The following is a 9882-nucleotide window of genomic DNA, read 5'->3' as shown; positions in this document are numbered from 1 at the left end:
TAAATAGAGGGATGACATACTCAGATGCACAGTTTAGAAAGATCTCTAGGGATGTGGGTGAAGGCAGGTCTGGGGAAAGTCAGCCTGGAGGCAGGGAGACATAGGGGCCTTGTAACAGGCATCTGGATGAAAGTCAACAGTGGAAGGGATCAGGGACAGTGTAAGTAGGAGCCACAGGTCTTGAGTGTGGTTAGTTGTAGAAGATGAGGGTTGATGAGGGGAATGAAAGCTGCGTTTCAGCAAGAAGGAGTGGTTAAAAGTGTGGAGTTTCAGGTGCAGCCTCAGCAGGCTAACTGGCAGTGGCACAGATGGATATGAATCTCAGGACAGAGAACTGTGTTCTTGGCAGTGAAGTGAAGTCCTTGACAAGTGAGATAGAACAGAGCCTTGGAGGAGAGTTGAGTAACGTAAGGAGACAAGAAGGGCTGGTCCTGTCTAAAGTGTTCCTATTGTTCTTCTCAGGATATTTCTTTGAGTAGTTTGGTTTTGAAGGAATGGTTGGTTACAAAAGTAATAATAACAATAATGATACAAATAAAAAAAAAAACAAAGGAAGGGCTTGGCTGAACATTCCACTTTTTGTGGCTTACAGATTTCTTTCAAGCATTGGTTCTGAATTTCGTAACTTCTCTGGAGCCTGGATTTCTTTCTTTCCCTTCCTTGAATCCTCCTCTTTCTTTCTTTGCTTTCTCTTGCTCTCTTTGGTTTTTTAATTTAATCATTGGTGATGGCTAGGACCCTCTTGTGGGGAAAGTCTTTTGGTATGTGATCTGAAGTAGAGTTTTGGGATATCAAGTCCTGTGTTCTTCCAGGCAGGTTCCTGGAGTGCTCAGCTCAAGTGACTGCTGAAATGCTAGAAAGTTTTCTGCCTCATGGTTCATTAACCAGAAACATCCATTTCTTGCCTATCTCCAGGAGCCTGTTACTTCACTCAGTGTAAAGGACTTTGAAGTTTAGAAGTGGTGGTGCAATGCTTAACATAAGTCCTTTGAAAACGACTTTGGAAATCTGTTGGGCAGTATGCACCACGCTGAACATTTGCATTTCCTGTAACCCAACAAAGTTGCTCCTAGGTATAGGCGCCACAGAAACCTGGACATAATACTCATCAAAAGACAAGACTTGTAGTTGCACTATTGATAATAACTATAAGCTGGAGACAACCCAAATAGCTATTGATAGTTGAATGGAAGAATAGATTGTGGTCTCATCACACAATGGAATACTGTACAACAATGAGAATGAACCATCTACAACCACACACAAAAATATGGATGAATCTCACAAACATGATGTTCAGCAAAGGAAGCCAGACATAAAGAGCACTTACTGTACAAATTCTATTTACAAAAACAGGTGAAAGAGGTAGTGACTAGAAGCAGGCATGAAGGGGCTTTTGGGTGCTGGCCATGTTCTGCTTATTTATCTGAGTTCTGCTTATGTGAGTGTGGGGTTTCAGCAGACTATATGATATATGTGCTTTTATAAAATGTGTGTCATACTTCAATAAAAAATCTTTCAAATAGAAAAAAATCCATAAATTTTTTTTGGATTAATTCAGACTTTTGCTGTTATCTAACAAAGCCTATTGATTTTATATTGCAGAATCCAAAAGGTGTTACTATAGGTGTGGTTATAACAGTGCCAAATAATTCTGATTATCACCTTTTGGCACCAACGTGTAATCCAGTGCTTACCCAGGACTGGTGGTGAAAATGGACTGTACCAGGTGAAGAAAGTAGGAGTGCATTGTCTGTGGGGAATTTTTTTTTTTTTTTTGGATGAAGTCTCACTCTGACGCCCAAGCTGGAGTGCAGTGGCACAATCTCAGCTCACTGCAACCTCCACCTCCTGGGTTCAAGCCATTCTCCTGTCTCAGCTTCCTGAGTAGCTGGGACTACAGGCGCATGCCACTTTGCCTGGCTAATGTTTTGTATTTTTAGTAGAGACAGGGTTTCACTATGTTGGCCAGGCTGGTCTTAAACTCCTGACCTCGTGATCCACCCACCTCAGCCTCCCAAAGTGCTGGGGTTACAGGCATGAGCCACTGCACCGGGCTGTCTGCAGAGAATTTAAAACAATAATAAAATGACTAAGAGTGAGTTTGCTTTTTAATTATTACCATACACTGGCAATTCTTCACGATATCAGTGATAAAAGAAAAACACCCCTTTCCCCAGTAAATAATTTGCTAATCTAAATTCTAAACAATTGCTCTGCCTACTGTAGAGCTGACCTGGCTGTTCCCACTGCCCTGCCCTTAGTAGGCCAATGGCGGGAATGATAACTGTCATTATAGGTGTAGGTATTTGTAGGTATGTGCATTGTATCAGAGAGTGAACCTTTTTGTACGTAAGTTTTATTTTTCTTAAGATCTCTCTTTCTGCCACCCAGGCAGGAGTGCAGTGACATGATCATGGTTCACTACAGCCTTGCCTCCACCTTGCTGCGTTCAAGCCATCCTTCCACTTCAGTCTCCAGAGTAGCTGGGACTGCAGGCTTCCACCACCACGCCCAGCTAATCTTTGTACTTTTTTGTGGAGACAGGGGTTTCACCACATTGCCCAGGCTGGTCTCAAACTTCTGGGCTCAGAAGATTGCCTGCCTCTGCCTCCCAAAGTGCTGGGATTACAGGTGTGAGCCACTATGCCTGGGCAGTATATAAATCTTATTTACACCTCACAGATGTATGCAGTAGGTATTATCATTCCCATTTTACAGATGAGAAAACTGAGGGTTGTAAAAGTTAAGGGACTTGCACAAATTCACTCAGCTAGTAAAGACAAGAGGGAGGGAGGGAGGATGTGTCTAAGTCTCCCGACTCAAAGCCCACGTTTCCACTGTCTTTTCTTTCCCTGGGTACCAACTGCCACATGGAAGACCCTTGATACGTATTTGCTGCATAAAAGGGTAAGTAGATGAAGACTTGATCTTTTTAAAATTAATTTGTTACTTTTTTATTTTTTAAAATGTCAACGTTTATTTTAGATTCAGGGGTACATGTGCAGGTTTGTTACATGCACATAACAAACTGATTAAAAAATAATACTTGTAGTTGCACTATTGATAAAAAGTATAAATTGGAGACAACCCAAATACCTATTGATTGTTGAATGGAGGAATAGGTTGTGGTTTCGTCACACAATGGAATACCTCAATGTGTGATGCTGAGGTTTGGGAAGCGATTGATCTCATCACCCAGGTACTGAACGTAGTACCCAATAGTTAGTATATCAACTCTTGCCCCTCATCTTTTCCTCCCTCTTTAGTAGTCCCTAGTGTCTATTGTTGATATCTCTATGTCCATGAGTGCCCAAGGTTTACCTCCCACTTATGAGTAAGAACATGTGGTATTTGATTTTTAATTCCTGCGTTAATTCGCTTAGGATAATGGTCTCCAACTGCATCCATGTTGCTGTAAAGGATATGACTTCATTATTTTTGTGGCTACATAGTATTCCTATGGTGCATATGTATCACATTTTAAAAATCCAGTCCGCCATTGATGGGCACCGGTTGAGTCCATGTTTTAACTGTGTGAATATGGCTGCAATGAACATACGAGTATATGTGTCTTTTTGGTAGAACAATTTATTTTCTTTTGGGTATATACCTAGTAATGGGGTTGTGGGTTGAATGGTAGTTCCATTTTTAGTTCTTTAAGAAATCTCCAAACTGCTTTCCACAGTGGCTGAACTAATTTACACACTCACCAACAGTGTGTAAGCATTCCTGTTTCTCTGCAGCCTCACCAACATCTTTTGTTTTTTGGTTTTTTGATAGTAGCCATTCTGACTGGTGTGAGATGGTATCTAATTGTGGTACTGAGTTGCATTTCTCTAATGTTGATCATTATTTTATTTCAAGGAGAAGATTCCACATAAATATAACTTCTTGCCTAAGTTGGTTTAGGTAAGAAGACTCTTCATGTGCCTCTTTCCTTCAAATTTTAAGGATAAGTCTCTTAAAAGTATAGTTATTTATCTAGTTATGCTTCATACATGTCATCTACATCTCACAAATATGTTAAGTAGTTTTTATGACTCTTATCTTACAGATGAGGGAACTTTGGCTTGAGCACTCAAGTAATGAAGCAATGTTCATGCAGCTAGTATAAGTGTAGGAATTAAGAGTGGTTACTAAAATGGACTTTGAGGTCTAGAAGACCAGTGTTGGCTTTACCTCTTAGCAATGTGACTTCAAAAAATCAGTGACATTTTTTGAATCTCAGGTTTATAAATCAAACAGGACTTCTATAAAATAGGAATTATACTAGTGTTTACGTAAGAGGCTGCAAACTCAAATGCCCGCAGGAGCCAGGAGTAGGGAGCTCTGCAATGTTGGTCAATCACTTGGCTCTTGCCTGGTACAATAATGAGGGAGGCAGTGCTGGGAATGGAGGCTGGATTGGACTTCACTTTTCAGGCCTGTGCTCATTCATTCCAGCATTCTCTCAGTTGGTATTTCTGGAGCACACAGGATGTTTTAGCATGGGACTAAGCTTTGGAAATGCAAATATGAATAAGGTTTACACCCTTTCTGCTTCTGAGGGAAACAAACATGGAGACAACCAATAAGCACACAGATTATATCTTTAAGTTCTAGGAATCTCATTAGAGCAATTGTAAGACTAAAGACGCTGTGGACAGCTTATGGAGCACAGCTTCTACTTTTTAGTAGGACAACACCAAAATGATTCCAGCCTGGCAAAGAACTCTGTTTCAGTAAAGCCCTGGAGAAAGTACATTTTATAATATTCCTCTGGAATTCACTGGGCACTTAGAGACACTCAAGGCTGGGAGTCAAGTCACTGAGTCAGTCAACAAACCTGGTAAACCGTGGTAAAGCATGGGACAGCAATGGATGTGGGCCCAGTCCTGTCCTCTAGAGGTTCACAGCCTAAGATAGGCAAGCACATTCAGATAGACACCTGCAGACCAGAATAATAACATCAACTAAGCAGCACACTCCTGGGGTCTTTGCACACCACACAGTATCTCTCATACCTCCTAGATCCCCCTCATCCACCCACTTTTGTCTTTCCTGCCCAGCACTCACCTCTGCCCTCATTCACTCTCTTTCCTGGAAAACCCAGGCCAGGAGCCTTCTCACCGACTGTTCAAAATGGACCTATGTATATCAATATGTTTATCTTTGGGCTTCCTGAACAAATACTTCAGTCTATTTGTGGACACACACTTCATTCAGCTCTTATCACTGCAGGTCGCTGATGTGGGCCTCCAGCTGCTTGTTTGTGTGTGTTCTTAGTTGTTTGAGGGTCACTTGTGTTTATCTGCGTGGATGGGAGCAGAAAAGATATGTGAGTAGTTGTGAGTAAGATCCATCTTAGGCCAGACATGGTGGCTCAGGCCTGCAATTGTAATACTTTGGGAGGCTGAGGCTGGGAGTTGGAGACTCACCTGGGCAATATAGCAAGGACCTGTCTCTTAAATAAATAAATAAATAAATAAATAAATAAATAAATAAATGAGTCATCTAGTTTCAGAAAGGACTCCAGTGGCCTATTTGGATGATAAAAAAATAAAGTAGTATAAGTTTAAAGTAGCGAGAAAAAAATAAGAAAATTAGAGGTCAGGGCTAAGTGGAACAGGAGTCAGGCAAAAACAAAACCTGCATTCCATAGTGACCTCTCATTGACTGGGTGAATAATGTGTGAATATGAATGTGTGGGCTTTAAGCTAGGAGTTTCCAGATACTTGTACATCTACTTCTTGTCCTCCCAGGGTTGACTGAGTTCTCCATCTGTCCCAGTTCCCCTCAGTCTTACATGGTGGGGGACAAAGGGGAAGAGATTCGTTCCTCTCCTTTCCCAGCAATCTTACTGTCTCCTTCCTCACTCCACCACCTGTTCATTTTTGCTGGTTTGGCTTTTTATTCAGGTGTGTTTTGGGAGTCAAGACTGAAAGATTAGCCAGGGTAGAGGAGGGAGAAAACACTACCTCTCTTCTCACCTGCCCAGGAAGGCCTAAGGGAAGAAGAGGTATTGCAGGAGATGGCTGGACAATGGAAGAAGAAGGATGGTTGGCAGAGGGCAGGAGCAGAGGGTCACTCCAGTGACTTGGGAAAAGCGTTGGAGGTGAGCATGGGACAGGAAAGATCAAATCATTGGAGGAAAGATGAGAGAGACCTTTGAAACAGAGAAGAGCTCCAAGCCACAGCCCGGAATGCCAGTAGGGAGCCTGAGGCAGGCTCCACAAGGAGGGCTGCTGGTGGGTGTGCCCTTGTTGGCTCCAGGGTGAGGACGCCAAGGGAAGGCAGGGAGGAAGAGCTCCATTCCATGAAGAATGAGACCAGTGTCTTGGCTGAGGTAGTGATGGGGGAGGCGGACCAGATTTGGATTTACTTTACTTAAGCTAAGCAAAGCCAAACATCCAGATTCATGGGTATGGTTATTTCTTAGCAGCCTGAAGACAGCCAGGGCCCTGGAAGATGAAGAGACCAGCTCTGAAGTCCTAGACTATGTTATCTACAGAAAGACTCTGCTGATTTCTTGAGGCTTTTGTGCAAAATAAAAGGTTTGATAGAACCTTGCGATTCCATCCATTAGTGTTGTTAACTAAACCCATTAGACTTGCGTAGGGGCCTTCGACTTCCTGAAGAAAAGCCACCTTCTTGTTGAAGGATAATGAGACCCATGGCCCTACCTGTATTGAGATGGTCCAAAGGTGACCAAGACTGAATAGAGTTGAGGGAAGGAGCCAATCCTTGCCCGTCCTCTCCCTTGTCTCTCTTTACTGGAAATATACCATTTACTTTGTTATTGCATTGCAGGAAACTCAGGACTTAATTGAGGGTCACCCATGAGTTTGGCTAGTTCACTGTAATAGCATAAGATACTTCAAAGTTTAATTGCTTGAGAGAAAAGAATGTGTTCTCTGTGAGGCCAGAAAGGGTCATGGAAGGAGAATGAGATGGATTATGAGTTCATGCATGAGCATGGAAGCTGGAACCACTCCAGACCTTCTCACTCAAAATTCCTAACGTGTTCCCACCACCTGCCAAGCTCCCATACTTTTCAAGGATTTTTCCTCATATGATCTGGAATTGGTCTACGGATGTTTATGGAAGCCTTTTGAGCAAATGTTGTGCCTTCTACAAGGGTGTAGCCACAAGTTTGAGTTTCTAGTGGGACACAGAAATTTTGTCAGTGTTTTGGAATGTGCTTGGTGGGAGGTGGCAATCAGGTTATTGGATGATAGCTGATGTTTATGGATTGAAGATTAGAGGGGAGCGACCCGGGTAGGAACTTTAGAGATAGAAAACCCTGTGTTTTTCTCTGCATGTAAGTGGTAATTGACTTCCAGGAGAGGGATTCCAGTGTTCCGGATCCTGATACACAGCAAGATATAAACATGAAGAAATAAAAATCTGGGTTATACTTCTTCAGTTTTCCTTTTTATTAAACCTCTATGTCTTGGAAGAAATACAGCAGATTCTCACACTCTGGAGATATCCATAATTAAATTCGACATGTTAAAGATGTACAGTTCTTAATGGAATGTGTGATTTGAGGGCTCTGGGGTAGGGCTCGACACACGTGAATGAAGGAGAGAAGTGAAATTCCAGGTGTTTTTCCTCACATGTGAAATTGCACTTGCCAGCATACTCCAAAGAGTTCTGGAAATTATCACACTTTCCTCAATGTGACTGAGAAAAATTGATATGCTGGAAACAGGCATGCAGGGTAATTTGCAAAATCTCAGAATTAGGGAAGCTATAAACATGGGCATTTGCAGTCCTGAGTTGCAACATGTTTCTGACTCAGTCTCCTGCCAGTGTGGATTTGTACTTGCCTGTGATTTATTGTTTCTGGCTTACCCTGGGGCATTGGAGGGCTTGGAGACTTCTGCCAGAACACCTAGGCTATGTAAAGAATTCCTGCCAGAAAACAATAACGTGAGTAAAACGCTACCAACCTAACACAAAGGGGCTATGCTTGCACTGTTTGAGAAAACACTCCCCTCTTGGAGAACTCCACTGTCAGCTGGTAAGAAGACAAGGTCAGTCCCTCTATGACAAGGTAGCTTCTGAGGGTCATGGGAATATGTGAGAAAATAAAGATGAATTACTAGTCTTCACTACTGGAAAACACCTGAACATATATAACCAATGAAACCTTGCCTCTTTATACACTATCTTAAAGATCATCATATGTAAATTGTCTACCTAGTAGCTTTCTACAAATTTGAATGTTGAGCTGCTTAATAATAATCTCTGAATTTGTCGTTTCTTCTGCTTCTACAGAGAGCTCTTGCATGGTGGTAGAACCAAGGACAGCCTAGACCTTCTGATTGTCAACTCCTTGTTCCATTGTGTCCAAACCTACATGTCTGAACCCCTCTCATCAAAGACTTCTCAAAGTTATTAACAACTGGGGAACATGTATTCAGTAGTTACATGCATCAGGCTCCATGCTCTCTGCGCAGCATGTAAATTGATTCATTGTCATACATGGACTAACTACAAATGGCTAGTATTATTGCTGCTTTACAAATGAGGCATATGACACACAGAGAGCTAAATAATTTGCCTAAGGTCACACCACTTGTCAATGGTGAAGCCAGGACTCAATGTCAGGTCTGGCCACTCCTGAATTTGATGCCTGTATCCTCTGTATCTCTGTTTTCTCTCAGACTAAGGTCTCTGTACCTCTCTGCCAAGAGAGAAAAGGATCCACTCATTCATCAAATGTTTGTTGAGCATCTACTATGACTCAGGCAATATCCTAGGTCAAGGATTGTCAAACTTTTTCTATAAAGAACCAGAGAGCAAACGTCTTAGGTCTCATGGATTATATGGTCAGTCTCTGTGATTCAGCTCTGCTGTTGTAGTACAAGACTGTGAAAGCAGCCATAGATAATATGTTAATGAATGAGCATGGTTGTGCTCCAATAAAATGTCACTTGCGAAAGCAGGTTGTGGGCTGGATTTGGGCCAAGAGTTGTACCCCTGCTGTAGGCACTGGAGTTATAATAGAAAAAATAAAACACAAAAAACCCACAAAAATGCCTGCCTTTGTGGTGCTTCCTTTCCAGAACGGGGAAGTAATTGTATTTCCTGGTCCATTTATCGTGTAAAAATTGTCATAGGATCTTGGAGTTGCTAAGCACCTAGAGTGAATCTATTCAGCATTTTCCTTCCAGGACAACTCCCCACTCAGAACTCTCTTGACTGGTGGGGGTTCATTCTGTGTGCCTGATCTAGTGTCACCTCACCTTCCAGGGGACCCATCCTTGTCACATAGTCCTTGCTTATCTGTCTTCCTGACAATTTAACTCACACGTCCTACTCTGTTTGGGCAGAGGGCTCCACATTTTAGCACATCAAAATCACTTTTGGGGCTTGAAACAGTTTTGGGGCCCCCCTCTCAAGATTCTGATTCAATAGGTCTGGACTGAGGCCCAAGATTTTCCGTTTCTGACAAATTCCCAGGTAATTCCAATGCTGCTGGTTCCTGGACAACACTTTGAGAACGAGTGTTCTGTAGCAGCAACAGTGAGCCTAACAATTCCTCTTTCAGTTTTTTCAGATATTTGATCATCGGTATCATGTACTGCACTCCCCTGTCCCCTGCCCGTCTTCTTCCAGCAAACCTCCAAGGCTCTTTGACTTGTCTGCCTATGATAAGTAACTTATAAATAACAAGCTCAACCACCAGTTGGGTTGAATACCTGGGATACAATGCTGGTAGCCACCAAGGTCACTGCAATTATACACAAACAATGAAAAACAGTGAAACCATGTCTCAGGGACAACGGGTAAGAACCAGTGCAATGCTGAGACTGTGGAAAAGAACATTGTGACAGCTGTCAGCAGAAGCATTTCAGTTCCCCTTCTGCATGTGACTTTGGGCCAGTCATT

The 9882-nt window shown here is 42.4% G+C and overlaps 1 long non-coding RNA gene across 1 annotated transcript; it reads left to right on the top strand.

Annotated features, from left to right (window-relative positions):
• Positions 1–1611: 1611 nt before the first annotated feature.
• On the top strand, positions 1612–8779 carry LOC108528038 (uncharacterized). The gene is made up of 3 exons (XR_001885015.1): positions 1612–1729; positions 2881–2910; positions 8266–8779. It is a non-coding gene; the product is annotated as an uncharacterized LOC108528038 (long non-coding RNA).
• The last annotated feature ends 1103 nt before the right edge of the window (positions 8780–9882 follow it).

Source organism: Rhinopithecus bieti, unplaced genomic scaffold (genome assembly GCF_001698545.2).
Source record: "Rhinopithecus bieti isolate Rb0 unplaced genomic scaffold, ASM169854v2 scaffold_3040, whole genome shotgun sequence".
NCBI lineage: Eukaryota > Metazoa > Chordata > Mammalia > Primates > Cercopithecidae > Rhinopithecus > Rhinopithecus bieti.
This window is presented reverse-complemented; position numbering and strand designations above follow the sequence as displayed.